A 26,525-nucleotide genomic window follows, 5' to 3' on the forward strand; every position below is an offset into this window, starting at 1 on the left:
CAGAAATGAACTCTGCCTGAGCAGCTGAGGCCAAGGCACAGTGTGAGCAGAGTGAGAATTAGCCTAGGTGAGGATGAGGATTGTTTCAAACAGGATTGTTCTCATGTTTGTGCAGTGCAAGGTTCTCTACATTCATTACCTTCCAATGCAGCAACCAGGAGGCATTAATAGCCCTATGTATGGCTAGAGAACCTGAGGCTCAGAGAGGCCATGCAACTTGTCCCAGTTATCGCTCAGCCTGTAAGTGGCATGCAAGTCCCCCAGTGTCACACCCTTGCGACAGGCTGCTACCTCACAGTGATTTGGTGGCTCAAAGTGTATCTGTGTGGTGACTTGGGAGGCAGGATGTGAAAGGAGTTTCCTTGACAAGGACAGGAATCGGCCCACCCTTGACAGAGTTCAGGGCACTGGGAGCACTAAGGAGTGAAACCTTGGTTCACAGTGGGGACATCACCTGTGTGTTCCCTGCTGTTCTATCACTTTCTGACTGTGCCTCTGCTCTCCCTGGACACTCTGGTTCCCAGCCTTGGCCCCGTGTTTGATCTCTCTGTGTAGCAATTAGGCTCCCCCTGCAGGAGACAGGCAGCATACTCAAGGGACCTTAATAAAGGAATTAATAGGCCTGGGTAGGACAACAACTAAGGAGTTGTGCGCTACTCAATTACTAGCCAGGCTGAGAAACCCCTCCTGCCCCTACACCTAAAGGAAATGGAATTACTGGAGTCCGGTACAAGCTGGGATGGTGGAGGAGGACTTGTCCCCCAGGAATTGGCCATGTGGCCCTCTGAATTTAGAAAGCATCAAAACCACCTGGAATGTATGATGTAGTAATTGCTAGAGCCTGAGGTGGGCCAAGAATTTGCATTTTAACAAGTACAGTGATGCGGATGATGCTGGTGCATGGGCTGGTACCCTGGGAGTCGCTGTCCAGAGGCTACGAACCACAGTGAGGAAGGAAGGCGCAAGTAATAAATAATCTGACCTATCTCTCCTTCCGACTTCCAATCCCCAGCTAGTTGTTTTCCACTGGCTGAACCCAGCCTGAGGCTCTCAGAGGGAAAGTAGTGGACTTAGAGTCCATGGAGGTCTCACCCCAGGGGCACGAACAGGGAAGACAATGAATCTGAGAGGTGGAGAGTGAACTATGAGAAACTCTCCCCACTCTTCCCCTGGCTGTCTTTGCACACAGTGTGCCAAGAACCCATTCTGATTCAACTATTTTCTGCCCTGTAGCTTCTCCGAGTTTAGTTTTTGAATGCTGCAATGCATAACTCTTTGCTCAGAGGCTTAAAGGAAATTATGATTCTCTCAACTCAATTTAATAAATAAGCTATCCTGTCTTAATGCCCTACAGTAATATTGTGCATTTCTGGTGTTGAGAAGAGTTGAGATTCACATCCAGAAAAAAAGCTAACCATTCCTCACTCTTCTATTTCCAGCCCTTTCCAGCTGTTTTCAGAAGGCTTGTTTCCTGATTAATACATGCCATTTTGTCTTAGTACTTGAGTTTTTGTTCTTTTTTTCCACCTAACAAATGATGAAAAATGATGAAATAGTATTTCTTAAACTAAGAGTTTCTTTTCTTATATTCCCTGCTTTCCACTTTGAGATGTATGTACATATTTTTTTATCAGGGAGCCTGAAGCTCTGAGGAGTCAGTGTAAAATTTTCAGGAGGTAATAAATTAAATTCCATGTCTATGAATGAAGACATAAACCATTATTAGCAGTTCTTCAAAAACTCTCTGAGTCTCCAGAGGCTATCCCTGAGATGAGATCATTTGCAATAGCAGCTTCCAGAATTCAAATGGATTGTTAAGAAGAAATCTCTAGTTGGCAGGAGCTGCAGGTCAGGAGCTGGGGAGAGATGAAATGTGTTCAAGTGTGATTTAAAGGAAGTCTGTCTTTGGAAGCTTCTACCTACCTACTTTGGAAATCCTTTTGCCCCTTTTCTTCACCTAATGCCTATGCTACCTTCAGCTACCCTGGGAGGAAGGGGGACTACTCTGTCTTCCTCATTGAGTAATCTGCTCTGAATCTACAAAGGCCAATGCCTTATCTTCTGTGCTAACTCTCTCCCACTGATGGTGGCCACCTGTAGTTTAGTTTTGAGAGATTGCAGGACCTTTATCTAGCCAGCAGACAAACAGTCCCATGAGTAATTAGCTCTAGCTAATTTCTACCCCTTTTTCCAAGAGCTGCCAAAGACAAGAGAGGGGAGTACATAGAATGTGCTGCCTGAGGTAGTTGGCATAGGACAAGCGACCAGTGACCAGCCCCCATTCCCTCCTGGGATTTGTACCTTCATTTAGTCCCTTCTCACTTAAGGTGCTTCTGTCTTAAAGAAGCAAGTGGCCTGCCTGCCTCGCAAGCACAAGGTCCCAAGTTTGATCCTTGGTACTGAGGAAAAAAAAAAGAAAGAGCAAGGTGCCATGCTGTAAGCACCAAATTCTCAGCCCCTAATACATGCCATTTTGTCTTTGTACTTGAGTTTTTGTTCTTTTTCTTTCCACCTAACAAACGATGAAAAATGATGAAATAGTATTTCTTACTAAGAGTCTATGAAGTCCAGTTCTCCAAGATTTTGCTTTCAAAAGACTTCAGTAACATTTCTCAGAACTCAAGGTCCCCCAAGACAGCCGAGCCTGGCCAAAGATATCCTTCCAAGTAGTGAGAAAAAAACATCAGGATTCAAGGCACCTCTTAGTTTCTCTTTATCTTTCACTCCATGCTCATTTTCCCCTGTGACCCCTTTACCATCTATACATATGCTCCTGCTCCCTTACCCCAGTGTCAGCACTTCGTGAAAAGGCAGCTATCTGCAAGCTATAAAGAAAGCCCTCACTGGAAACCTGTTTTGCTCCTCATTGATCTTGGACTTCCCACCCACCCTCCAGAACAGAAAGAAATAAACATCTGCTATTTAAGGCGCCTCATCTATGATATTTTGCTATGGTGGCCCCAGCTCACCAATGTCCACCCCTTTTTCCAAGAGCACAGGATAACAGCTTATCTTTAATTGAGTACTCCCTTCCTGTCAGGCTCTGTGTTTAGCCTGTGTATTGTGTCTTTGTAGCACCACTCTGAGACAGTGCCTACCACAGGCCCACAATCACACATCCACAAGGCCAGAACTTTTAGAAGAGAGCAAACAGCTTAGTTCTTTTTTCTAGAAAATTTTGATCTGAACTAATTTAAGACTATCTGTGTACTTATTCCACATAAGTGTACCAAATCACTGCAAAAACATTAATGTCTGACAATCAAGGTCTGACTCAGGTCCTGGTAGGAGAGTTAGATAATACATACTATACAGTACTCCATGATTCTAAAATAGGAAAACTTCTAAGTTCCAAATCCATGTCCCCAGGAGTTTTAGAGGGGGACTGTATTCTGCTATTGTTATTCACATTGGACACATAAGGAAACAGGCTTATAGAGGGTGCCTAACTTTTCAAGGGACCTGGTAAAGCTAGGAAACAAACACAAGGAGTGAGACCCCATGCTAGCTCTTGGACAAAAAGCGGCCACTCTAGCTTACTTTTATTTTTTAAAACTTTACCTCTTCCAGGCCCAAATGTACATCTTCAGTAATGAGAATGTGAATTGGCCCAGCATAAGTCAGAGATTCAGATCTGTCTAATCTAAAATAGTGAGTGGGTAAAGAGCAGCGCTGTGTGATGCTAATGAGGCTTCCAGGTCCTTCCCAGAGTGGAGGTAAAAGAGGGTGTGGGCTGGGCAGGCAACCACAGAAAATGTCATTGCCTTGTAGTTTCAGAAACAAACAAAACCAGAGCAAAAAAAAAAACAGAGTATCTTTGCTGGACGATACATCTTAATGGTATAGCATGGGCTTTGCCTGCACAAAGCTCTGAGATCAATCCCCAGCACCACAAAAAATAATAATAATAATAACAATAAAGTTTTAGGGGCCGGGGATTTAGCTCAGTGGCACTGCACCTGCCTTGCAAGTGCAAGGTCCTAAGTTTGATCTCCAGTAACAAAACAAAAACCTGAATATCTTCAAAGCCATACAAATGTTAATGACGAATGAAGGATATTCTCTGAATACTCAGAGTGCCATCTTCCCTCATGAAATTAAAGAAAAACCAAGAACCTCTTATTTTGACCCGGTAAAGAAAGCACTTCCAGTGGAGCCTCTGTGGCTCATCTATTTTCTTAAAGTCCTCTTCCTTTGGGACTGTAGACAGTATCTTCACCATTCTGGCCCAAATTTGGGGCACCTCCTGGGCCTAACTGCCCTCCGAACAGCTAGTGCACCTTTGGATACTAAGAAGACAATGCCAAGAAGGACCGAAATAGAAATGAGCAAAGAATAAAGAAGCATGAAAAGATGCCTACCTTATAGGACTGGTATAGTCAGGGTTTTTCGTTTTCAGAACTCACAGTTCTGTCCCAGTTCACACGATGTCTGCAAAAGCTACACGATGGTCACCGCAAGGCTAGGACATGGTCCCAGGCTGCTGCCATAGAAAGTGTTCTTTCATTCATCCACTGTAGGAACAAATATACTTCATTAAGCATCTATGATGAATTAGGTATTACAAGGTCCTAGGCACGTAATAGAAATAAATCAGATTAAATCATTGTCTTCCTAGTGTTTATGTTCTAGCGAAACAAATAAATGCAGAAACAAGATAATTGTAGTGAGGAAAGAAATCCTAACAGTGATGGCGGCAACATTAAAGAGTGGACCAGAGATTTAGCTCAGTGGTTCCGCTGCCTACCTCTCAAGCACAAGGTCCCAAGTTCAATCCCTAGTACCAAAACAAACAAACAAATAAATAGGGGGTAGTCATAGAAGATTATTCAATGGCAGTTGAACTTAGAAGAACGTTATTTTAATTTGCCTTGAGAAATAAAAACCTGGCATGTAACTGTCACAGGAATCAGTGGCCTAGAGGAAGGAAGGGATGAGAACATTTCAGGAACAGAAGGAGGCCAGTAGAGCTGCAGAAGAATGATCAAAGGAAGGAACAGTATGAGAGAAATTTGGAGAAGCTAGCCACACATGAAGTAGCCTGAAGGTGAAATGTATCAGTTTTTCACAGCTGTGTAACAAACCAACTGTATAGTTAAGAGTTCTCTAGAGAAACAGAATTTATTTCTAAAATGTATAACTATTCAAGGGGATTTACTAGGCTTACAGGATCAGAGACAGGAGAATAAAATGGTAAGAGAGCCATGCTGGAGAGCCAGAAGACTCAGTAGCTGTTTAGCCCAAGAAGATGGAAGTGACAAAACAAAAGGGATCAAGAACGAAGCACCAGGCCAAAGGTAAAAGCTTAGAAGCTTCCTGGTGAGTCACTGGTAGGAGTCTGTATCGAAAGGCTGAATAAACGGGAGTCTGATGTCCACAGCAGCAGCAAAAGATGCACCTATTCAAGCAGAATGGAGCTTCCAAAAAACACGCTAACCTCTTTCTTCTTTCCCTTTTATTCTATACAGGCTACAAGCCTATTGGATGGTTCTACCTACAAACAGAGAATCTTTTATCAGTTTGCTGTCCTATATGCCAGTCATCTCTGGAAATACTTCATAAGCATAGCCAGAGTGCATTCTATTAATCTCACAGGATAACTCCTTGGCTGTCAGTCAAGGAGGACATTCCCTCTTACCCCACAGGGTAGACAAGAGACCCTACAAAGCCAGTCCCAGTCTCCTATTTCCCCCATGGGTACTGATTGGCTCAGGGACAGCATGTGACCCAAGCTGGCCTGCTCACAGTCATTTTGGGAGGACGCTAGGGGTAAAAAAGGAGCCCTCAAATTAAGAGATCATGAGCTGTGAGGATCATATTAGCCTAAAGCTGCTATAATCATCCTCCTATTAGGGAGAGAGGATCTGCTTGGAAAAAGAATGGAAGCATTTTAAGCCACAGGGTCAAATAATGATTTGTGTCAGGTAGACACACAAAAAAAATTAGAAACACTAAAAGAAGTTCTACTTTTTTCTAAAATTTTATTTTCCGTTTTCCCTTGTGAAATGGTGTTAACCTAAGTCTCATTCTAAGCTTAAACAGAGAAAATTACTTTTTCCCCTAAACGCAAATTCAACTGCTTTCAAATTCAGTGATTTCCTTTTATAGCGTTCTAGAACCTCACCCAAAAGCTGCCCTTACAGTACAGATCTCTGCACTTCAGCCCTTTAAGTATGTGCTTTGGGAATTTCTGCAAATACTTGCCTTGGATGGGATCCAGGCAGACTTCTAGGGAGACCTATTGTGTACAGAAGGTATCTGTACGACCTGTCAGTACATATGCTTACTCAGCAATGACAGAGGTCAGCAAAGTCAAGAAAAACCTAGAGCCATGACCTCCAGACCAGGCACTAGGTGAAAATCAGACCACCTTGTATACAACCAGATGCTTTTGCAGTTTCCTGTGCCTGTAGGTATCGATATGGTATTATTTCTATAACTGGGACTCTCTGTCGCCAGTAACAAAAACCTAAGTCAAACTAGTTCAAGCACAAAGGAAATTTTGTTGTCTCTGTAAATGAACATGTTAGGGGGATGCTCAGGCATGACTGGGTCAGCTGAGCAAGAATCTCTTTGCACCTTAGAAGCTCCTGTGTTCCTTTTTCCTAAGGTCACCATATTACAATCCTGCTCAAAAGTCTCTGGCAAGCACAAGCCCAGTATTTGGTCAGAGCTCACTTGGAGACTGTGTCTATTCAGAAAGTCATTCTTCAAGCAAGAGGCAAAGCACAAGAGGACATGGGTGGCGGCATACCACGGATGGGAGCATCTGCCCCACAGAAAGGAGAACTTCATCCCTGACATTATACAGAATTGCCTGCACTGATGATGATGGACAGCAGACTTTCAGTTTCATTAGTTTTAAGTTATCTGTGGACAATGCTCTCTTAAACTCCACTCCCACAGCCCTGCCTTTGGTATACACTGCATGTTGGAGTCCCCCTCTCCCTCAGTATACTTTCTCCAAGACTTATCAATAACCACAGTGTGTTCGTTACTTTTCTCTCATTGCTGACAGAAAATGCCAGATACCCAAAGTTAGAGAGGAAGGGGTTTATTTGGCTTACAGTTTGTAGAGGTTTCAGTCCATAATCAGCTGGCTCTGAAGCTAGGATGGTACATAAGCATCGCAGCACAGAGACAACATGGTGCACACAAGGCAACAAAGATAACAAGAGAGTTAGCAGTGTCTTCCTGCCCTTTTTATCTTACACAGATTACTTAGGGCACCCTTAATCCTAGTGCCCTTGAGCCTAGCACTGCGTCATGAATCAATTCCAGCTTCACACGCTCTAGATCAAGCCTGTGACCACATGAGGCTTTGGGGGACATCTAGACCCAAACCATAACACAGTTTCACATATTCATCTTGTCAAGGGCTTCCAAGTCCTCTCTCCCTTAGTGAGATTATCCAGCTTCCCAGAGAACATCCCACTTGGTCTGTCTTAGTCATTTTCTCATCACTGGGACACAGAAAAAGAGAGGCTTATTTCGGCTCACATTTTAGAAGTTTCAATCCTTGCACGGTTGGTGGCATTGGTAGAAAGATCTGGCAAAGGAAAGCTGCTCACCTTATGAGTACTCAGGCACTCAGGTACATCAGTACTCAGGAAGTACTCATGGTACTCAGGAAGCAGAGAGTGAAGGGAAGAGCCCCAAAGGGACATATAACCTCCTACCTAATGCCCCTAACTGTTCAGACCAGACCCCACCTCCAAAAAGCAATATTCCCCCATAATCAAATCACCTTCCAAACACACCAGGTTTTTGGGGCCACGTTATACCTAAAGCATAACAATGTCCAGTGGTAAACTCCACGTTGGATTCTCCCCGTAATTCTGATCTCAGAAGATGCATCTACATAACAAGCTTGATCTTTAAGGGAAGGCAGCAAGAGCCTCCCTCAAAGCTTTCCTGGAGGCCTCTTAGGATAAGGTTCTGTGCTACACATTTGTGTTGGGCTGAAGGAACGTGACCTGGCATTGACATCAGTTATTTATTCATGAATCTTCTCCATAACTGTCAAAGGCAGAGACTAAACTTTCCCCCTGCCATTTCTCTGAAAAGAAAGGGTACAAAACACTGGTCATGTTCTTTGCTTCTTGCCCACTGAATCCATCTGGATTCCTGCTTTCCTGCCATTATGTGGTCCCATGACTGGAGAAGTCATTAAAGAATGTCTCAGAGGTCCTTCAGAGGTCCTGAGGCTCATTTTAAACAGTAGAGAGGCAGGCTTTGGGTTAGGGGAGCACCACAGAGTTCAGTTATCTGAAATTTATCTTCAACTCTAGACACCAAAGGGGTTATTTGGACTTGACTCTACAATACCCTAACCTCCAACCCCAAATTTTGACAAGGCTAGCCTATGCACAATATTACAATATTTGCTAAAGGCTTGGGTTTGTATTTCAGTGGTAAAGTACTTGCCTAGCATGTACAAGATCCTGGGTTCAATCCCCAGAACAACAATGAAAGAGGCCAATTCCCAAAATTTTTTTCACATTTGCACACTCACCTATTCTTTCAACCAATGACACTCTGAAGGTTGGGAGAGTTACTGCCCCACTTTAGAGAAGAAAGTAAAGCTTAATGAAATGTATAAGATTTGGCTGAGATACTATAGCTGGTGAAAGGGAGAGCCAAGTCTCGAACTTAGATCTTTGTTCTCCAAGACTTCATGCCATTATCATTAGCAGGGACAGGTGAAGACCCTGAGCAGTGCTACCTCCTCCACAGATGTGTTCCCCACTGGTCTGTCCAAATGACTACCCCTGGAGAGTCATGGCCATGCAGAACAAAAAGTTGTTATTATACATTGGCTAGGATAATTTCCTTTATCACATCACCTCCTGAGAGGTTGTTGGGAACACAAGGAAGATGCAGCAGCCAGTTCTTGCATGGAAAAGGGAGTTAGCCACGAGGGTCCAATGGGCACTGAGCATTTTTGGGCAGGGTGATTCCTAGAGTAGAGCCAGGACAGCAAAAGAACAGTGAGATTGCTTTCTGATTGTGTTTCTACCTTAGTTTCTATCTTCAAAGAGTAAGGATTTAAATGTCCACATACCTCTTCTCCTTTGCATTTACCCACCTGCAATCCCAAGGCAAGGCATGAGGAAGGACAAAAAAGATCATATATGAAACTGTCACACTGGTATTGTTCTCTAAAACTGCCTACCTGTCTGACTCTGTCATGCTCTTGGAGAGTCACCATCTCTAACCATGTTTTTCAACAGGATTCCCTGAGCATCCATGCTGGCTTCACGGACCATACTCTCTGGGCCCTCACTGACTTCCTACCTCCAGCTTCCTAGTTAATGGCCAGCTTGTATCTCTTTCTAGAACAACAAACTCAATGGTCAACTTGACCCTAAATTAGTTTCTTTACCTAGCAGCCAGTGACTCTTGGAAGCAATCAGTGAGTGGAACCCTTGCACATTTTTATTTATAGGTAGAAACTTTTCTGGGAAGCAGAACCTTCTTTGGACTCCTTTAACTATCCACAAAATGACCCACTGCTAAGGTCATTACCAGAGTGCTGCTGCAGTATTATTCTTATATAGAATCTTCCAGCAACATATAATGTGCTACAGAATGAAAATACTGTGAGTTTTACTGACAGGCTCTATACAAGGACTGGGTGCACAAATGAATCAATCCTACAGTTCATTTTTTATATGAGGACTAATTTTATTCACATTTGGTAACAAGTCCCTAGAGCTGTCAACACAGGTATTTATACATATCACAAAGACCCTAAAATAACACTTGTAGCCAACCACTAGATTCCAGAAAGCTGATGTTTTAATGGAACCATTCTTTCACTATTGTGAAATAGTTTCCACATTGATAAACATTTTGTCAACTGATGCAAAGAAACAGACGGGATTTTTTTAAAAATAGTAACAGTGCTGTCTTTTAGGACGAACTATTTATATTTTATCTTCAGGTTAATATTAGGTTGACATATTTTAGGCAGAATTTTGAAGGGTGAGAGCCCATTTTCCTCTGCAAAGACAAGATTCACGTTGTTTTAAAGAAATAAATCCAGTCTCTTGATAGCCTCCCTGCTGTTTGCTAGCTGCACTAGGGGTTCTAGCAATTAATTTGGAATCAATGTAAAATAACACTTTGTCTGCAGAGAAATTCCTGATGTTATTTATACTTAGTACCCTGTCTCTCTTCCTTCCCTTTTTATTCTTATTTAATAGTATTCTGAGGGCAAAGCAGGGGATCTATTTTCAGACAGATTCCCAAGAATGTTTGGTATGAAGTAATTACTGAGTAACTGTCGTATGCCCTGGCTTGTATTGGGCATTATTAAAGGTACTTCAGGAAAAGATAGTACTTAGCTCTAAGAAACTGAAAATCTAAATGTGAAGATAAGTATGACATACATGAAATAAATTGAAAGCAATGTAAGATTATAGGAGCTAAATACTAAATTGTGTTTTTTTCAGGTTCAGAGAACAGAGATGGTTTGATTCTTGGAAGGATTTAAATAGATATAAATAATGTTAGACCTTGAAAGAAAAATGGTACCAGTATTTCTAAAACCAATACAATTAGTAGAAAAATTAAAGTACCAATTTTTAAAACTTATTATGTACCAGCGAGTGCTTTGTATGAACTGTCTCATTTAATCTTCAGAATAACCTATTTCACAGATGAAGGAACCAAAGTTCAGAGAGGCTAAGGATGTAGGCCAATGACGGAATCAGGTTTCTCAGCAACCTAAGCACATGTTCTTTCTACCAGCTCCCCCAGAGATGGACAAAAACACTTTTCTTCTTCTCTTATGAAAATTATTTTAGTATCTTAGAGCTGTAAAACTAAAGATTAAGGGCTGGGGATTTAGCTCAGCGGTTCGGTGGCCTGCCTTGCAAGCTCAAAGACCCAAATTCAATCCCTGGTACCTTAAAAAAAAAAAAAAAAACTAAAGAATGAGGAGGAATCTTCCTTGGCTATACCTAGACTTTCAGAAGGTAGATATGGTTTGTTAGCTGAGTTGTGTTCCTTTAATGTAGAGTGTATCCTAAATCTCTCAAGAAGGGGTGAGAAGTAGAGATACCTACAAACTAGAGCAGAAGCTGAGAGACCAAGAGGAAGGCTCTCCCTCCCAAAGTAGGAAGAGGCAAGGAAAGTAAGCTCTCTAAGAGACCTGACCTACTGTTAATGGGCTTTAGGTAAAAAAGATGGATCCCAGTGAAGCAATATGTATGTGTGCAAAACAAGTCAGTATGATACGATCACCAGGGATACAATTCAGTTTAACCAAAGAACGTGCGGTACCCAGTCTCCAAGATGGCCCTAAGGATTCCCACCTCCTGGACTCACACTTTTGTGTAGTTCCCTCCCTTGTTACATCAAGATGGTCTGAGGGATAGGCCACATGGTGAAAAGCAGAAGCTTGCTGACAGCCACACGAGAGAGCTTGGAAACAAATTCTCCAATCTGAATCAAACTTTAAGATAACAGGCACTGGTGACATCTTGACTGCAACCTCATGACAGTTCTTGAGCCAGAACCACACAGCTAAGTTGCCCCTAGAGTCCTGGACTCAGAAATGGTAGAAGACAATAAATGTTTGATGTTTTGAGCTGATAAATTTTCTGTTAGATCTTGGAGAGCTCACATAGGGTAGGATGGACCTTAACAATAAAAAAAAAAAAAAGAGCAACTCCTGAAAAACATAGCTGAGCAGAGGAAAACGAGATGGGTATTTCTGCCACCTCCAAGTCCAAAATCTCTCCTGTCTCCCATTTCCATATAGGCTGCTCCCTCCACCCAGGGTATTATCTTCTACCTGTCTCCCCGATCTCCTCTACTGGGCACCTTCTGTCTCTTCTAGGACCCCACTGCCCTTTACCACACCATCTTCCTTTTATCACAGCCATGATTTATTAGGGCCTTCTACTTGTCTCTTCACAAACAAATCTGTGAGCAATTTGAGAGCAGGGCTAATCTAGCTAAGTTTTTGCCACATAGTACATACACAGAAAGTTGAAGAAGGTTGTTCAGGAGCTCAGAGCCCTAGAAAGCAACCGAAAAAAGAAGGGAAGCAACTGGAAAACAGTGATTTGGCCTAAGGGCACTTTGAAGTACACAAAAAAGGGACTTTCCCTAAGAGAAGCCAGGCATCAAAGCTGCCTGACTTAATAAACATAATTCCAAGTGGACTGAAGGGGGTGATGTGAGGCTCACAATCTGGCCTGAGATAAGGAAGCCAGCTCTGGACATGATACAGCACCCAACCAGGCCTGGATGTAAGCCCAACACAACCGTCCTTGACCTAGAAGCCACACTGTCTTTATTTAGGCTCCAGAAAGAGCTGCCTTGAGGGAAAGGAGCCCAGGCCAGTTGTGTGATCAGCCAGGTTAGCAAGTGTAATCTTAGCCTAGGCTTTGGTTAATCAGAAACTATGCCTCTGGAAGACTCTTGGGCATAAGGGAAGGAAAGGGATCTGTGCACAGGACTATTCTGTTTCTTTTTAAGACTTGATTTGGAAAAATTTAATTAGAACTCAGAGGAAAAAAATTTTTCCTACAGTTTGATCAAGCCAGAGAGTTAGGGAATAAGAGAATAGAAATGCTCCTGGATTCCATAGTCTTTCTATTTAACCTTAATCAGCAGGCCCAAATATGATAAATTCAGGCCTATAAGGTCAGTATAACCAGTGGCAGCAGCAACACATTAGTGGTCTGAATCCCAAGTGTGATGTTAAATTAAAATGGTTGCCTCTCTCAATCCCAGAGGAGGGCTACTCAAATACTATAGGCCCTATAATTACCAACCATTGTACCCGCCCGCAGGCCACGCCCTCAGGATGAACCAGGCCCAACTCCAATCCCCACCCACAGTCTCCGGACTCATGGATCCTCCTCTCTCTTACCAAGCTCAGGTCTGAGACAACACAGACTTGGATATATATCCTGCTTCATTCAGAGTACTTAAAAATAATAGAATGCCAGCTGCAAATATTTTTGTTAGTTTGTCACTTATTTTCTTACTTTGCACATATTTCTTTCTATAATTGAATTTATCAGTCTTTTCTTTTATGCCATTTAGGTTTTATGCTTATTTAGAAAAGCCTTTTTTATCCCCAAATTATATATATTCTTTTTATTTAGTTTTTTGGGGGTACCAGAGATCGAACTCAGGGCCTTGCACTTGCAAGGCAGGTGGCAGAACCACTGAGCTAAATCCCAGCCCATGATTAATTATATATCTGTAAAGTCCCTCAGTTTTTCTTTTTTCAGGATACAGGGTCTTCCCATGTAGTACAGGACAGCCTCAAACTCACTATGTTGCCTAAACTGGTCTCAAACTCACAGTTATCATCCTGCCTCAGCCTCTTGTGTGCTGGGATTACAGGTGTGCACCACCACTATCAGCTCTTAGATTTTCTTATAAATGTTTTATGGTATCATTTTTATAACTTTTTGAAGTGTAATTTATATGCAGTAAAATGTACTCACCTTAAGTATATACTTAAATAAATATTGAGAAAATATTTATAGCCAAGTAATCAGTACTGAAATTAGGAGTATGTTCAGCACCCCCAGTATTCATTCCTTGTAGTCTACACCACCCTCCCCTCATGCTCTGATGACCACTGATCTGCTCCCCACTTTTGGATTAAATTAGCCTGTTGTAGAATATCATAGGGAATTGTACAGTATGCTTTTTGTATTGGGTTCTTTCACTGATCATAATATCTGAAATATTTATCCATGTTATTTGTATCTTTTTTATTGTTAGATAAAATTACTCTAGATTTTATCCATTTGCCTGTTGGATGTTTTCCAGTTTTAGGTTATTACGAATAAACCCGCTTGTCCTCACTTTGTTTTCTTGTGGATTAATTTTAAATAGATTTTATTTTTAGAGTGGTTTCAGATTCACAACAAAAACAACAGAGTTCCCATGAACACCCTTTTCCCACACATGTACTCCTACCACACTCTCAACATCCCACACCAGTAGCACATTTGTTAAAAGTGATGAACCTGCATTAATGCATTATCATCACCCAAAGTCCAGAGCTGACATTAGGGTCGCCTTGATGTTGTATGTTCTATGAGTGTCAACAAACAATGACATGTACCCACTATACAGAGTAGTTTCAGTGCCCTAAAATGTCAGTGTGGTCTGCCTATTAATCCTTCCCTGCCCCCAACCCCGGCAACCGCTATTTTCACTATCTTCATGGTTTTGTTTTTCCACAATGTCATATGTTTGGAATCACACGGTATACAGTCTTTTCATTTGACTTTTCACTTTGTAATATACACTTAAGATTCCTCCATGTATTTTCATGCCTTGATAATACATTACTTTTTAGCGCAGAATAATATTCTATTATCTGGAAGTACCACGGTTTAACCATTCACCTAATAAAGGACATCTGTTTGCTTCCAAACTGGGGCAATGACAAGTAGATATACCATAAATATCTATGTACAGGTTTTTACATGTTTGTAATTCATTTAAACAACAAATAAAATAACATTTGAATAAACAACAAATAAGAAATAAAACATGTTTGTAATTCATTTGAATAAACAACAGAGCTAAATCATATGGAAAAAGTACATTTAATTTATAAGAAACTCCCAAAATGCCTTCCAGATCAACTATGCCATTTTGTATCTCACTATCAATGAGAGTTCCTGTTGCCCTAATCTTTACTAGCATTTTATTTTGGCCATTGTGTATAACAGTACATCACTATTGTTTTAATTTGCAATTCCCTAGTGACAAATGATATTGAATATCGTTTCACATACTTATCATCTGTATATCTTCTTTGGTAAAGTGTCAGGTCTTTAGTTAATATTTTTTTAATTAGGTTGCTTTTTCCTTATTGCTGAGCTTTAAGAGCTCTTTGTACATTTTGGACTTGTCTTATTCTATTTCCTTGGCTGCACTTTCTGTAATTAATTCTCTGATCTATCTGAAACTTATTTTGATCCAAGGAGTGAAGTGAAGAATCCAACCACAGTCATGCATCACATAATGACATTTCAATCCCATGGAATACTGTATATTGATGTCATATACATTTTATTTTGTGTAAGTATACTTCATGATGTTCATATAACAATGAAATCACAACACATTTCTCAGAATATATCCCCATTACTAAGCAACATGCAACTATATTGCTTTTTTACAGATCAGATAATGCAGTCATCCCAAACTAACTTACTGACTAAATCATCTTTTCCCATGGATTTGAAATGCCACTTTTGTAACCAATTCCCATATGAGTTTGACTTTTAAAACAACGTATCTCAAAGTCTGGTTACTTAAAACTAAGAAGTGTCTGAATATCACCTACCAGTTCTCCAAAAGTGACAAGGTATCCAAGTCATTTTATGTATGTGTTCACCATATCATGGAGTTTATTGTAAAGTGCTATTGTGTAACCACTTTGGGCTGGAATTTCTCAAGGACATTTAGGATTGCTTGAGAACAAATATCAATAACCTGAGAGCTTCTTCAAACCAGGCATTCCCTAAAGCCAAGAATCCAATTACCTCAATCAGAATGCCTTCCCACAAAAAAGATATTCTTTCTCCATCAGGTGAAAAGGCCCTTTTGCTTTTTGAAGATGGAAACGCTCAGGGACTGAGATTGTACCACCTTCACAAATCACTGGATACCTGCCTGAAATACTGGCCACTCCCTCCTCCTCACTAACTTTCTCTCTATTCCTTAAAAAGGCCTTGGGCCTCCTTGAAGAGAGAGTGGCATTGTGTGCTGTGGGTAAAGTAAAAATAATGATTAGCTGTTTGATGTCCAAAGCTAACATTCCCGCAGGCCAGCAGCAAAGGCATTTGTGGGTGGAGGGTGGCCTTCTCTCACCCCACAGAAAGGCATCTCAGGAGGTCAAGAACCTGGCTGTTCAGTGGTCTGGGCAGGGAGAGGTTTTCAGATGAACCTCTGCTCACCCCACACTTCAACTCCTTTGGATTACCTTGCTTTCCCCATAATCACCAACTGCTGCTCTCACCACCCTGGAGATTTCCCTCCCTTTCTTTCCAGTATTTTGTTTTCCTCACAAAAATAAGTTGGCAGATATAGCTAGGAGGGCAGAAGGGTAGAGTTGGGCAGAGTCTTCTAGAGTGGTTAGCCTTGTGGGACAAAAAAGGGGATCATGAGACAGAATATAGCTCAGAAACAAGAATTGGGGGAGTTTCCACGTTTTTGAGAATCATGGGCTGGGGATTTAGTTCAGTGGTGCAGTCACCTGCCTCAAAAGCACAAGGTCCTGAGTTCAATCCCTTGTACCAAAAAAAAAAAAAAAACATAAATCAAGCTTACTTCCTGTTGCACAGGCTTGATGTTAGCAAAGATTCATGATTAATACTTCACAAAGAACAAATTACTATAATAAAATATACAATTAAGTTCCCTTTTAGCAACTCTACTTAAGGCTGCAGTCCCAGGTGAGAGTACCCAGGGTAGGGGACATGTACTGAGAGGTGTCAGGGATAAAGTGGCATGTGAAACCTCTAACTTTGATGCTTACTAGTGGTTTCACCAGTGCCTCTAGTTTCTCATCTCTACAGTGATGGTGGGGATCCCCATGGGTAATTGTTACAAGGAGGAAATGAAGCTCCAAAAAACGCAAGTAGCTGATTCATAAGGGATTTGATGAATGGAGCTTCCTATTCAATAAAATCATCCCAGACTCATTGGAGTTACCTTGCTCATGGAAAACAGAGACTAGTGCCTCCTTCTAAACATGGTAAGGCATTTGGTTGAAAATTGTATTTTCATAAGAGGTACGGTGCCCTTTCTTTTTCCTTCACATCCACCCACACTTTCCTCACACCTAACCCTCCCATCATCCAACAGAAAATATTTGTTCCTCTAAGATCACTGTGTGCAAGTCACCACCAGCCATACTCCCCTGGCAGATTTCTTGTTTCCTCTCTTGGTCTCCTTCCATCCAGTTTCTACACTCCACCAAAGTGATCTTTGGGAATTGAAAATGGGGTCTTCAAGAGGGTGAAGGGAGGGCGGGCACAAGGGGAAAAAATGAGAACCAAGACCTGTCATGTAAAGGTACAAGATCCCAATGATGAATGTAACTGTACTGTGTACCTAAAACGTACCAATAAACTCAATGAGAGAAAAAAAAAAGAAAGAAATAAAATGGGGTCTTCATATCTCTGCTTAAACTCTCTAGGGCCTTTTATGTCAATGGCAATAAAGTTGTTGCCATAACCTACAGGGGTCTACATGAGCTGGACCCTGGCTAGCTTTATCCTGCTCATTTTGTGCTGGGCCCACTGGCTGCCTTTGTTCCTTAAACTCAATCAGTACCTTTGTACTGACTGCTATTCCTGGAAATGGACCTCAGTCCTGATACGTCACTCTTCCCCCACAAGGTGAGATGGGTAAATTATGACCCCTTCCCTCACAAGGTAAAATGAGTTTATGAGGATGGCACTTATCTCATATGAGTGATGTCTTTTTTTAAAATGGGGTCTTGTTATTCAAGGCCTTGAATTCATGGCAATTCTCCTGCCTCAGCCTCCTCAGTGCTAGGATTATGGGCATGCACCACCACACCCAGCTGACGTCCTTATAAAAGGAGATTATGACATAGACATACACACTAAGGAATAGCCGCATGAGGTCACAGTGGCTATCTGTAAGCCAAGGAAAGAGGCTGACAAGACACTCAACCTATGCATACCTTGATCTTGGACTTCTTCTGGCCTCCGGAACTATCAAGACAATTCCTGTGCTTAAACCACTTAGTCTGTGGTACTTTGCTATGGCAGCCTTGGAAAACACAAATCACCATCTTCATATGGTTGACTCCTTTTGATCATTCCCAGTTCTAAACACAAAAGTCATACTCATAGAGGGGCTGTCCCCAACCACTCAATTCAAACAACACTTTCCTTTTGCTTTTTTATAGTAAAATCTCACAAAACAACATTTTATCCATTCACCAGCATATTGTTCTGCACTAGAATGTAAACTGAGCAAGAACTGGCTTTCTTGCTGCTTGACTAGCATGGTGCCTTGGCACAGTGAAGGCACATGGATAACACATACTGAACGTTCACATCGCCAAGCACTGAGGAGGCTCCACAGACAATAATGAGAGTCTCAGCAGGGGAGGTGCACTGCCTGTTGTGTGCCAGGAATCCTGCCCTTCAGGGTGTAGAGAGATCACCGCAGAGCTGTGAGAGATCTGAGGGCAGGGAGGAGCCAGAGGGGTGGCAAGGGTGAAAGGCCAGAAGACTCGAACAACTGGGTAAGCGAGGATAAGGCCAAGGGCCATCGACCCGGAGTCACCTGTGCCAGCAGGAAAGGTGGGAGGAAAGGGGAGGGAGGCAGGGACATCACCATGAAAGGCTAGAGTGCCAAGTGAAGGGACTCGAACGTTCTTCCCTCTCTCCCACACTTCTCCCCTGCCTTACATGTTATTAGTAAGTAGGAAAAACAAATAAATTCAACCTCATAAGTTGGTTGTGAAAAACGGAATGAGAGAATACGTGTGGCAGCATCCACCGATGTGTCTGATCCACAGTTGATAGGAATTAGCTGAACACAAGTGAGCTGCATAACTGTCAAGGCCTTTTTATTTATCCATTAACTCAAACAATGGTGCAATACTTCTCACTCACACTCACAATTTTACCAATTCATCACTTCTTCAGTTGTACACATCTAGCAATTTCTTCAATTTCATTTATATATCCTGTCTTTACTCACGTACAAGTGCAAGTATGCACATAATTTATAGGAATCAAATTAAATAAGTAGTGGATACATTCAAGTCTGAAACAAGTCTATATTTTGGTTAAAATTCTTGTTTCTAATTCCATTGTGTTCAGAAAACATAACTGGTGTGACTCGAATCCTCTTAAATGTTTGCAGATATGCTCCATGGCTCAGAATATTATCTGGTAAATGTTTATGTGCATCTGAAAAAATGTGCTTTCTGCTGTCGTTGAGAGGTGTGTTCCATTGCATTAGGACAAGTTGGTTGATTGCATTGTTCAAAGTTAACAAGTCGTTTTGGATTGTCTGTCTACTTTGTCATTTAGACAAGGGTATTAAAGTATCTCACTCTGGATTTGTCTACTTCTCCTTTGAAGCACTATCAGTTTTTGCTACATGTTTTTTGTATCCCTGTTATTGAGAAAGCATTTAGAATTATTCTATCCTTTTGATAAATTAGCTCCTTGCCGTAATTAAACTATTTTCTTTATCCCTAGTAATATTCTTTGGTCTGAAATATACTTTGTCATATGTTAATATAGCCACTCTGGCTTTCTGACTAGTATTAGTGTAGCATATCTTTTGCAGTATTTTTGCTTTTATAATACTTGTCAATATTTAAATTTGGAGTTTTAAAATGTGGTTTACGTTATTTTTAATTTTTATTGTGCAGGACTCAACCCTAAGACACTGAGTTACATTGTCAACTCTAAATTTTTGGGAGGGTTATTTTTTTATTTTTTATTTTTTCCAAGAGGGAGGGAGGGCCCAAGCACATATATTCCATGAGGGCCAAGATTTCTGGCATACAACCTGCAACATATAGTTAAATCTTGCCTCTTTTGACCAATTTGTCTATCTCATCCTTTCAATTGAAGTGTTTAGGTCATTTACATTTAATGTAATTGTTGGTATAGTTAAGTCTAAGTTTACCATCTTAATATTTGTATTTTATTTGTTTCATCTGGGCTGTGTGTGTGTGTGTGTGTGTGGCCTATCCCCCCTTTTTGGCTAATTAGCTATAATTTTATGTTAACAGGTACTTCAGGGTTTATAGTATACATCTTTACCTTATCAAAGGTTATCTTCAAGTAATACCATACTTGGTTTATAACATAAGAAATTTATAATAGTATATTGCAAGTATTTTGATTGTTTGCAAAATATTGTATATTTTACCAAGTCAGGTTCTGAGCATTTTTGTATTCCTGTATTTTTTAGCTTCATTCTGGAATGCATTAAATTGCATACACTGTAATCCTTTTGCCACTATGCTTTTAAGATTTATTAGGCAGGACCAGACCGTATTTATTTTAAAGCTCATTCTTCCCCACAAGGGAGGTAAGACCTGAGTACTCTATCCAATCCCCCCCGATTGGTGGGACTTTCCATCTTAACTGACAAGAAAAAACATATTCCAAACCCTGTGTAAGGGCCACATACTATTACATCTAATTCTTTGAGGTGATATTCTTCAAATTTCCCTCAGGCAGTTTCCTCACATGCCATGTTCTGATCAGTACTCAGCCAAAAACTCAAGATAAAAGTGCCAGTATCTGGAGTTTTTGCTGCTCTGGCCTATAAAACCTCCCTGCCTTTGTCTCCCTTGTGTATTTTTGACACAAGATGTCTCCCAGATCCTAATGGTTTCCATCTTCCTGTTCTTTCCCTGGAAACTCTCCAGGCAATAATCCAGAGCAATCAAACGGCTACATTGTTTCCTATCTCTCAGGAATCAGTCTCCAGTTGCATGATTTTTAGTGTCTTAAAAGCCATAGGTTTATATATTTTGTTTGGTTTTAATATTATTTCTGATTATTACTCCATCTTATTTATTTATTTATAGTTGGTTTTTGTTTTTGTTTGTTTGTTTGTTTTGGTATCGGGGATTGAACTCAGGTCCTTGTGCTTGCAAGGCAGGCCACCAAACTCCTGACCTAAATCCCCGGCTGCATCTTATTTAGATATAAAGGTCATAGATAAAATTATGGGAAAACTGTGAGGACAATTTTATATATTTTCCATCAACAAAAGGATGAAAACCCAATTGTTTAGTATGACCTGTGATTCCACTGACTTCCTGGAAAAAAAAATTAAGAACTGAGGGGCATAGAGAATTATTACTAAAAAATACTTAGTACTTGTACTTTGAGGAAACAAAGCCTTTTCCAAAATGATTCTGACTATGGGTTGTGGGACTTTCCCTTTGGGGCACTGTCTTAGTTACTTTCTTGTTGCTGGGATACCAAAACCCAACACACACAACTTAAGGAGAGAAAGTTTATTTTGGCTCATAGTTTATAGAGACTTCAGTCCAAAGTCGGCCAGCTCCAAGGCAGGAGGGCATGGTAAAGGAGCAAGGCAGAGGGGGCTTGTTTCCGGCATGGCAGTCAGGAAGCCAAGAGAACAAGATGAAGGGAGAAAGAGGAGGGGGATAGACCCTTCCAGGCCATGCCTCCAGCGAACCACTTCCTCAGACCTGGCTTCACCACCCAAGTCACATTTAGTCACTCATCAGTGAACTAATCCATTGATAAGTATATCACCCCATGATCTAATCACCTCCCAAAAGCGCGTGAGGCTTTGAGGGGACATCATAACAGGCCCTAATCTTGGATGCTAACACCAAGTATAATAAGACTCTCCACTCCTGTTTTCCATTTCCTTCCTACTCACTCAACCATTAAGTAGGCTAAGAGGTCTTGGCCTGGAGTGGCAGCTGGAAACTGAAAAGCTACAGAAACAGTTCTACCAAGTCCAAAGGAACTGGAAGCCTGTAAGAGAAAGTGGCTATCACATTCTTCACCAAATATTTGTTGGTACTACTTCTCATAACATTGATGTCAAACCAGAAGTAACTCACTATGTAACTAGTAACATACTATGTTTATCTGGGTTTTTTTAAACCATGTGCATTGACTATATTTTTTATTGTGATATCTTAACTACTACTGTGCCTATACTATAGTATCGCTGAGTACATTTACATTATAATCTAACCATCACCCCTCTCCATCCTCTGAACTTTTATCTTAACTAAAACTTGTACCCATTAAACAATAGCTCTCCAGTCCCACACTGCTGCCCTAGTCCCTAGTAGCCACTATTCTACTTTCTTTCTTTATGAAGTTATTCTAGGTTTCTCATGTAAGTGGAATCACATATCTGTCCTTTTGGGTCAGGTCCATTTCACTTAGCATAATGCTTTAGTTTTTTTTTTTTACCACACTGTAGCATATGTCAGAATTTCCTTCTTAAGGCTAAATAATATTCCACTGTACATACATGTCATATCTTACTTATCCATTTACCTACTGATAGATATGGGGAGGGGTTGTTCCCTCTTATGACTATTACGAATGTTTCTATGAACACTGCTGTACAGTATCTTTGTGAATGTGCTTTCAAGTAGCACCTCATTGTGATTTTGATTTACATAGCCCAAGTGATTAACAATATTAAGCATCTTTTTATGGGCTTACTGACATTTTTATAACTTCTTTAGATACATGTCATTCAAGTTCCTTGTCCATTTCTGAATTGAGTTGTTGGAATGTTTTATTTTTCAATAATGAAGAATCAATGTTTAAAAGCAAAATACAAATGCCAACAAGTAAGTAGACACCCTGGGTGAGCACTTTAGGCAGGGTAGTACCTTCGATACTTCTTGGGAAACAAGGTGCTACACTGGATTAGCACAGTACTGAGGTGCCAGGCCCCAAAAAAAAAAAAAGTATATTACACCTTTATCTGAATGAAATGTACGCTTATCTTCATAACACCTTCTTACCCTTCTACTACCCCTCTTCTAGGAAGTAGAAAACAGGTTTGTTTGGGTTTTTTTGTAATTTTTGGCCATTTTCCATGGATCCTGGGAGGCTCTCCTGAATCAGGCCCTGAGAGATACAATGTTTTCCACAAGAATAATGTTAATTTCTATGAGGAAATTTTGCAAGTACAGCTCCTTCTCTATCTCCAGGGCTGTCTCTGTATGCTTATCGTTAGTGTACATATCTAATGACCCATTAGTCATTACTGAAAATGTGGATCAGAGTGGCTGACAGGCGTGGCAGTTCAATCAGAGCAACTGCCCTGTGATTTTTTCCATCTGTGGCTCTGATGTAAGTGCTTACTTTGTCATCTCTAGCACCTTATCTTTTGATGTCCCTTCAAAAATTCCTGGGTTTTTATTTTGTGTGGGTGGGGGATTATAGCTTATATTCTCTGTAAATTAAAAAAAAAAGTCAAAAGTATTGAGTACAGAGACAGGGTAACAGTACAGACTTTGGAGCCAGACTACTTAGATTTCCAGTTCAGCTCCTTACTAGTTGGGGTAGCTCCATGAATCCCCTAGTCATTCTGCATGTCACTTTCCTCATCTGTAAAATGTTTCCTTACAATGGTGCCCGTCAATGTCTACAGTGGCTTTATATGTTGTAACCAAATGCTATGCACAACCTAATAATCCATCACAAAAGGAAGAATGAACCATTGATTTGTAGAACTGCATAAATAAATCTCAAAATAATTATGCTAAACAAACCAAAGGGGAAAAAAGGACATTTTCTTTTAATTTAACAAAACTCTTTAAATAATGCAAAAGAATCCATGGTGACCAAGCAAATAGCAATTGCCTGGGAGGTCAAAAACAACTGGAAATATTACAAAAGGGTATGAGGAGATATTTCTAAAGGGAAGGTAGTGGTGGATATTTCAATCACTTTGAGTATGGTAATGGTTTCCAGGTATATACATCTGTCAAAACATATCAAATTGTATACTTCAAATACGTACATTTCATTGTATGGCAATTAAAACTCAGCAAATCTTTTTTAATTTAAAAAACAAAATCAATACCTGGCCATTAGAAAATGCTGCATAATCTGACACCCTTTCAGACTGTCATCATCGTGGCACGAAATAAACAGAACATTCACACAATTCTTCACAATGGTTTCTGCCGAGGAGTGCACAAGAAGAAAGGCTCACAAAAGAATTTTAATTTTTACCCCATCCCCCTCAGTATTTGGATTTATGACTTATTATTAAAAGTAAGATTAAATCAAATGGCAACTGGCCAAGAGAATGTAAGCAAACTCCCACAAGCAAAGCTAAGAAGACACAGATTAAACAACAAGAAGACCACTAAATATTTAAAACTGATGTTGCCAATCAAGGACTTAAAGCCTATAGAAAACTTCTGGACCTACAAGACTCACAGAGGCAATGGACAATATGACATCAGTCCATCTAAACCCTGATGCAACTCCCATCCCTTTACAGATACTGAGAATTTTCTCCAGCCCTTTAGCAATTAAAATTAGAAACCAGTACCAATTGAGAAAGAGCCCCCTTTATTTTACAATCAGCTTATTTGGTTTTGTGTGTTCTGAGGCAGGTATTGAGTTGCAACCACCCTGATGAGGGTCAGTTTCTTTCCGTCTTCACTGAGAAACTACAACTCCCAGAAGTCCTCTCCAAAACAACAGGGAAGGGTAACACCAGATGAATCTTGAAAAAGTTTGATATCAGTCTCACCCAAGTAATTCTCCTGGAAAAAGTATGTAGAAGCTTATTTGTCCAAGGGGCAAAGGTTTATCTTTAAGGAATCACTTAAAAATGTGCTCTAGACAAGAGGAATGAGGAAAGGTTATAAAAGAGCAGGCAGAGAACAGTGCTGTAGAACCTCAATAAACAGACAGCCAATTTAACCCTCCAACCTCAGTGAGGCCTTCAGCAGCCTCACCTGACAGGGCGGCTCCCATGGAGCACCAGACGGAACCTGCAGGAGCAGAGTCCACTTCCAGGTGGCATCTGAATGATGGTCACAGGAAATAGCCACATTGGGCCAGGGATTTTGCAAGGGACCTTGCAAGTGCAAGGTCCCAAGTTTGATCCCAGTACCAAGAAAAAAAAAAAAAAAGAAAGAAAGAAAGAAAGAAAGAAAAGCAAAAAACATGACCACATTAGGGACTGTCATTGCTCATGGGAATAATTATTACTGTACATAAGAACTCTGGTTCCCGCTTTACCAGTTTGAAAAAACGTTATTCAATGTAATCGCTATGGCAATCCCTACACCAAAAACACTGAGCTATAGGTATTAAGTGGAATGTTCTTAAAATGGTAGGGCTACTTTGGAAAAAATTGGTAATTCCTCAAAGGTAGAGAGTTATCACATGAATCCCAATAAAGCTGTTATCCATGAGAAAAATACCCCTTGATTATTAATACAACGGTTTTTGGCAACAGCCAGGGGTTTTGATTTGCTTCTACTTTTCTGTTTTTGCCAAATTTTCCTCCTCTAAAGGGCAGCTATTACTTTACCAATTGAGGCTCTGGAGTCAACTCTACTGGACTCAAATCCAAGCTCCTCCAGGATAGACCAGGTAACCTTGGACAAGGCACTTATTTATTCTAAATGTTTTATCATATGAAATTAGAAGCATAATACCTACCTCAGGGACTAATTATGAAATGATGTTATAAAGCATTTAGCTCTAACTTCGGAATCTTAGTGAGTGCTCAAGAAATATCAGCTTTCATTTTTGTTACTAAAAATACAAGGCCAGCAGATGCAATGGAATTGGATTATTGTCCCAGTTCCTGGGGAGGCGGGGTCAGAGGATCACTTGAGCCTAGGAATTGCCTAGGCAATACAGCAAGGTCCCATCTTTTTAAAAGCATTTAAAAAGACAGTAAAAAAAAACCAACAATAATTACAGCTAGCACTTACATAGCGCTTCGGTAGGTGTTTAATTTCACACTTTTGATTCTCTTCTGTGGAGTGAATGAAACCTTGCAATTTGTATGTTTTGTAGGAATTTGGAAGCAAATGAAGAACACAGAATGAAGGAAATTGAGAGACTTCATGAAGGAGGTGGGTCTGGGAGGAAAGGAAGGTAGGCCATGGAGAATTCTGCCTGTTTGGAGAGGGCCATAAGGGCCCTGCAGATGAAAAAGGAGTTATGTGCATATGGAGATAGAAATACTAAAATTTGTTCAGTCGGGACGATGAACATATAGGTCTCATTTTCTGGACTTGTCTGCATTTTAAAAATAATTACTAATTAACAAAATTAATATTTAACCATCATGCTCTGGAAAAAGAAAAATACTTTTTTTCCTGCAGTCTTTGATCCTGCTATGTATGTATAGTACTTGTAAGAAACATCTGCTGATGTAGGACGAACAAATGGCCAGTTTATTCTTTCTACAGTGAACTTTCCCATTTAATGCTTTACTTACTACACCTTGAAGTTCTTTCCCATCTCTACCTACTTCATCCCGTTAGGACCGCACAATATTCCATAGTAAGAAAGTTCCATGATTTCTTCACTCTTCCTGTAGATGCCGATTTTCCGCTTCTAGAAGGATCGTTTGTAACACCTTAGTGTTTGTGGTACCGCACAGGAGCACTCGCACAAAGCGCAGTATGGATGTTACTCTCACGTTGATTTCAGGAAGTGGAAAGGTTGGCCATATGTTTGATTTTTTTTCCCAAGTAGTCCGCCTGTGGACTTCAGCCCCAGCGGTTTTTCCCGTCCCAGGTGCCGAGGCACTGGGGCTCCTTGGGCCCGCGGGAGCGCGCAGCAGCCTTGCCGTTTACGGGGTTAGGTGCGAGGGCGTAACGACCTACTACCCTAGGCACGCTCCTGCCCTTTTCCTTGAGAAACCCCTTGACGATCACGTGAAAGGTGCGTGCGGCCTCGTGACGCCACGGAGCTCGGACCAATGGGAGCCTCTGTTTATGTAGGGGCCCCAGACTCCTGACG

At 40.9% G+C, this 26,525-nt stretch overlaps 1 long non-coding RNA gene across 6 annotated transcripts in view; it reads right to left on the minus strand.

Moving 5' to 3' along the window:
• Window positions 1–26,434, minus strand: part of LOC104851054 — a 236,978-nt gene extending 210,544 nt beyond the window's left edge. For 5 of the 6 annotated variants that reach the window (XR_004515488.1, XR_004515489.1, XR_004515491.1 and 2 more), the window contains exons 1-2: window positions 25,999–26,434; window positions 4,362–4,514 (exon numbers count right to left, since the gene is read on the minus strand). This is a non-coding gene — a long non-coding RNA (uncharacterized LOC104851054). The remainder of the gene's footprint in view (window positions 1–4,361; window positions 4,515–25,998) is intronic. The other variant, XR_004515490.1, reaches the window with a different exon arrangement.
• Window positions 26,435–26,525: the final 91 nt, after the last annotated feature.

The sequence above is a fragment of the Fukomys damarensis genome, unplaced genomic scaffold (assembly GCF_012274545.1).
Source record: "Fukomys damarensis isolate Sample0158 unplaced genomic scaffold, DMR_v1.0_HiC HiC_scaffold_37, whole genome shotgun sequence".
In the NCBI taxonomy this organism is placed as follows: Eukaryota; Metazoa; Chordata; class Mammalia; order Rodentia; family Bathyergidae; genus Fukomys; species Fukomys damarensis.